At 40.4% G+C, this 5,698-nt stretch overlaps 1 pseudogene; it reads right to left on the bottom strand.

The window, feature by feature from the left end:
- Positions 1 to 4,083: 4,083 nt before the first annotated feature.
- LOC116763645 lies at positions 4,084 to 5,252 on the bottom strand (annotated as a pseudogene).
- Positions 5,253 to 5,698: the final 446 nt, after the last annotated feature.

The following is a 5,698-nucleotide window of genomic DNA, read 5'->3' as shown; positions in this document are numbered from 1 at the left end:
GTTTTACGTATTTAGGGAGCATCTTGTTCTATATCTATGTATGTAGCCATTTTGACGCATATAAAGCTCATGCATATGTGAAGTCCCTTAGTAAACATTCAATAAATGATGGTTCCTTTCTCTAATCCCATATGCAGTATCTTAATTTTGCTACAGTATTGAATGGTATCTGAATAATTGCCTGGACTTTAAAAATTTAAACAAATATGCTGAAGGAGCTTACAGTGCAGTTGGGAGGTGAGTTATAGACTATTATTTCTCTACTTATTCTTTAAATCACCACTCAGAACTTAGTGGCTTAAAAAATAATAATCATTTATTATCTTTCCCAGTTCCTGTAAGTCAGGAGTTTGGAAGTGGCTTAGATAGATAGTTTTGCCCCAGTTCTCTCATGTGGCTGTTTATCTCGACTAGATTCTGGAGAAAGGATCCATTTCTCAGGTAGCTCACTCACATGGCTGGCAAGTTGATGCTGGTAAATTGGTTCCTATCCACGTGGACCTCTCCACAGGGCTGCAGGAGTGTCCTTATGACATGTCTCCCAAGTGAGTGATTCAAGAGAGAAAGGCTAAGTTGCGATACCTCTTAGGACCTAGTCTGGGACTCACACACTGTCATGTCTGCCATACTCTATGGGTCACAAAGGCCAACCCTGTTCCAATATGGAAGTTGAACACACAAGGGTGTAGATGTTGGGAGTTATCTTGGATGCTTGCTACCATATCCATTTAGAAGATAAAACAATGATGGGATCAAATATCCAAATGATGGTATTGAGAGACAATTCTGTGGAGAGTCAAAAGAGGGGAAATCAATGAGGCTTGGAATTATAAAGAAGGCTCAGGGGATGAGGTGGCACTGGATTTGGAATGGTAGGATTTGGAGAGGGGTAGAAAACATGGACGAACAAAAGCTTTCCTGGACAATGTAACAAAGCAGGGATGACCAAGTATAGTGTGCCTGAGTACTCCTAAAGATGAGTAATGGGAGGTTTGAGAGTAAATAGGAGCCAAATTAGGATTGGAATTTAATCCTTGCGGGCAGTAGAAAAGCATGTAACCGACATAATGACCTTAATACTGTAAGATGAAGCTGATGGTAAAGAACTTATTGGAGTAGGATAGTAAGGAATCCTTTGGAACTGTTGGAAGTCATGGAAAAAAGGAGAGGATGTCAGGGACATTTTAGGGGAAGAGTTAACAAGGGTTAGCTGTGGACAATACCCACATTGACTTCATGTCTTCAAATCCAAATAACCCAGAGAATGAGGGTGCCCGTAGTGAGAACCAGAGAAGGTATTTTACTAAGAAAATTTCAAACATAAACAATGGTACAATGAAGCCCATGTACATCATCCAGCTACAAAAATCATTGACCCACATATGCCAAGCATTTTATTTATGTTACTTTATATTAATACGCAAAGAAGATTAAAAAATTTGCCCAAGAATATACAATTAGTAGGTAGTAAAGTTGGGATTTGAATTCATGTCTTTATGGCTTAAACACTCTGACTCTTTCTACAATAGTAAAAGTAGAAAAAGGAGAAGGTATAACCTCCAAAAACACCTTCACAGATAGAGTGTTGGCTTGATAAAAGACTTTATCCTTACGTTGACAATGCTGGCACACATACGTTATTTAAATTATATATAAAATAAACAATTTTGAATCAATGCATATTTGAAAATCAAAGTACCCATAATATATACACATTCCTGACAAATATCTTGTAGATGAAATATCATAGGCATCTTACAAAAGCTTGTTGAATCAAATGCAAGATCATTCATGGGAGTAAAAAAAGAGTGGGTAAATTACATACCTATCATGCCAACTGATTCTGCAGATAAAAACTAAATTAATGTTTCTTCTTTACTGAATTCCGGTAATGCTTAGCATCCTTCTTGAACACTGACTTTGATTTTGGCCCCTTGTTTAGATTAACTTAAAGTATAGGGGATCACGTCTGATTTCTATTTTGCCTCTCTCATAGAGCCCAGAGCTGTGCTCAAAACATAATCAGAACTCAGAATGTATTTACGGAAGAATTCAACAAGTTGACTGAGGCTAAGATTCTTGTTTGTTTCTCATCCACTCCATAGCCTATATCCATAGTGAGAAACGTATAACTTCTGTCGGAACTGTCATTTTAAATAAACGAGCATCCTGTTGTACTTGTCATGGTTATAGGATGCAGGGAAATGTGTTTTCACAAATAGGCCTTGAGATTGGCCTGGCACTGCTGCTGAAGCAACAGAAGGAAGGGAAAGCATCTGGGGTCCTCTGCTGCCTGGCTCCCGTTGGGGTGGTGTTTGAACCCTACCATTACTCTATCGGTTGCTTCCACCTTGGCAGACATATAGGATCCTATGGTAATTTAAATATGGTGACGAATGCCAGGGTGTTCTCTTTATGTCTTATCAATTTTCGATTTTACTAAGGTAGGTGAAATCAACAGTGACTGTGAAGAGGGAGGAGCATAGGAACAATGCAGCACACGGGGGATAAATGATCCTCATTTTGAAGGTCACCACCCTGGATCAGTTTCAATGAAATGATGCTGTTAAATACAGAGAATTTCTGGAGGGAGAACTTGGAAGTCAAGGAGAAAACTTTGTAAATACTTAGCCACCCGGCTGTATTTCAGAGCATGATTTCTAACCAAGAGCAGGCCAAATTATTTTCCTAAGTATTTCTGGGGGCCATTAAATGTTTACGACAACTTTATATAATGAAGACCTAAACTTTTATTACGCAGTTTGAAATCACCACCATGTCCTGTAAAGTTAAATCCAGTACTTGAAGAAAGGCCGGAACAAAGTCTTATGAATTTTACTCATAGAGTCTTAACAGTAAACAAATTAGGAAGATCCTGCAACCATTCTGGAAATCTGCTCTTACCATGATGCTAGGAACTCCTCATGAGATGAAATTCAGCAAATTCTGATGCTGAAGTTTGATATTTTGTTAAGAAAAAGATGTGATATATATGTGTGTGTGTGTGTGTATATATGTATGTGTGTGTATGTATGTGTGTGCGTATATATATATATATATATATATATATACACATATATATATACACACAATGGAATATTATTTAGACATGAGGAAAGAGGGTATCCTGCTGCCATTTGTGACAGATGAACTTTGAGCACATTATGCTAAGTGAGATTAAGTCAGATAGAGAAAGGCAAGTACTCTATGACATCACTTAAGTGTGGAATCTAAAAAAGTCAACCTCATAAAAAACAAACAGTAACGTGTTGGATACCAGGGGGTGGGGGACAGGGGGAAAAGACTGATGTTTCTCAAGAAAACAAACTAGAAAATAAGCTGTAGAGATCTAAAGCACAGTATAATGAGTAGAGACAACAAACTTGCTAAGAGACTAAAACTTAACTATCCCATCCACTAAAAAGAAGGAATAATTATGTATCATGATAGAGGTGCTAAATATTGCTACAATGGCAATCATATTACAATATATAAATGTATCAAATTAGCATATCATATACCTAAAATTTGCACAATGTTGTATGTCAAATCTATTCAATCTAAAAAAGCATGTCCTTCTTTATATTGATATATAAATATTGCCCCTGCAACTTTTATCCATTGGCCATAGTTACAAAGCTTTAGGGCCACAGAAAAGCGAGTGTTTTTTTTTTTTATCTTAAGGATTTTTTCCCCCTTTAATATAAAAGTATAACTACAGTGGTCCAGCGTAATATAAAAAAAAGTTCTCATACAAAAAAGAAGTACCATAATACTGTACATACAAAAACTGTTCAACGAGAATGATTTAAATATATCTGTTCTTTTCCAGATCTGGAAGACACAAATGTAAAATTCTGCAACTATATTGCTGGAACATGTGTCCAGGAACACTGTGTCCCCCTTTTTCTTCCCCCTGTCCCAGCCCCACCTTCAGAGTCCCCTGAGCTTGGATCATGAGCTAACAGTGTCCCTGAAAATAACCACAGCCAAATGTTTGCTCAGTGGAAGTCATTATTCAGTGAGCCACTGCTTACCATGAACTATGAAAAGCACAAGTTTTAAGCCCAGCCAAGATTAAATTCAGACAGAGGTCTTCCCATTCCCTGATTTGCTACTAGAACTGCTTTTGTTGGACCCAGCTTTTTTGTCCCGGGGACCATGGGGGTTGTAGGCCCCCATGTAGGCCTGGATTGCCAGATCCAGGCGTTCCTGAGCCATTTTGATTTACCTCTGCAGAGTCTCCAGGTCAGCTGGGAAGTTATCTTCATGGCTGCCGTACTGTTGTTCCCAGGTGATGTTGGCCTTATTTTGCTTGTCGACAATCTTAGTGTTGCTGGACAGTTCGGTGTACTGGATTTGATCTGGTTTGATGGCAATGTTATAGCCAGGGGGAGAAGATGGTGTATTCCAAGTGAAAGGATAATTATAAGCAGCTGGATCTTCCAGTTCCCTCCTTTTATTGTTTAGTGAGTCTCAAATTGTCCCACATCCTAAATGAAGCATCTCCCAAGTGTTAAGCAATAGGCAAAGGCCTGTAACACCATACATTATCAGAAGAAAGATGGTCCTTTCAGTGGGTCTAGAAATAAAGCAGTCTATCTTATGAGGGCAAGGAAGCCTGCTGCACACATAAAACGGGTGGACTTGGAAGCCATACAGAAAGTACTGCCCGATCAGAAAACCCACCTCAAACATGGTCCTTGCCAGCAGCTGCAGCAGGTAGATTTTCATGAGCCCATCCTCCCGAATCCACCATTGCCCATCATGCTTAGGTTTAGATTGGTTCTGATCTTTATTTTCTTTTTCACTTTCTAATTCCATTTCTGGATACATCGTGGGATCCTTTTCATGGTCCTCTTCTGTTTCTTCCAGAGCCTGGTGCTGTTTCCAATGCATTGCATAGGGTTTGCTCTGATGAGCCTTCTTGTCTGCTTTACCGTGCTCCATTTTGGCAACCTTATGAATGGCATAGCCCAGGTACATGACAGAGGGGGTCGCCACCAGGATGATCTGACACACAGAAGTGCATGTGGGAGAGGGGTGCTAAGGCATCATTGCAGACATTCTCGCAGCCTGGCTGCTCTGTGTTGCACACAGATTTGCTTTGCTCGTCGTAATAGATGGATTCTCCTTCTATGGCTGTTAAGGACAATCCAGAAGAAGATCAATACCGTGAGCCAAATCTTCCTCAAAAACGTGGAGTGGTTGTGGATCTCCTCCAGCAGGCAAGTGAGGAAGCTCCTACTCATGGTGACTGAATTGGTTTGCCCTGTTATCCAGAATTTCTGAAACCCAAAATTTTCTTAGAGAAATGTTTTGCTTACAAGTTTTCCAAATTCCCTTGGTCGGCGGGGTCCCCCGGGGCCGCCTCCTCCGCCGGCCGCTGCCTCACGTGCCCCGCGTCGCGGTTGCCTTCACCTTGGTCTCCAGCCAAGGCCGAAGCCGCTCCTGCCGCTGACTCCTGCAAGTTTTTCAGATGAAAAACTTCTCACTACTAGACTGACTCACTTATTTTCTTCTCCTGGGTCTAAAAGGAGAAGAAAGTGGGGAAAGGGAATGGGTGGTAGGTTGCTTAGGTAACCCTCTCTCCACTTCCCTTCCTTATGCTTTTCCACCGCCACCTTTCTCTAGGTAGCCTTTCCCTTCTCCCTAGAAATGGAGTGAGTAGGAGAGAGGACTGGTGAAACCAGGACAG

This window comes from Phocoena sinus, chromosome 12 (genome assembly GCF_008692025.1).
Source record: "Phocoena sinus isolate mPhoSin1 chromosome 12, mPhoSin1.pri, whole genome shotgun sequence".
NCBI classification, from domain to species: domain Eukaryota; kingdom Metazoa; phylum Chordata; class Mammalia; order Artiodactyla; family Phocoenidae; genus Phocoena; species Phocoena sinus.
The sequence above is the reverse complement of the archived record's forward strand: the minus strand, read 5'-3'. Positions and strand labels throughout refer to the sequence as shown.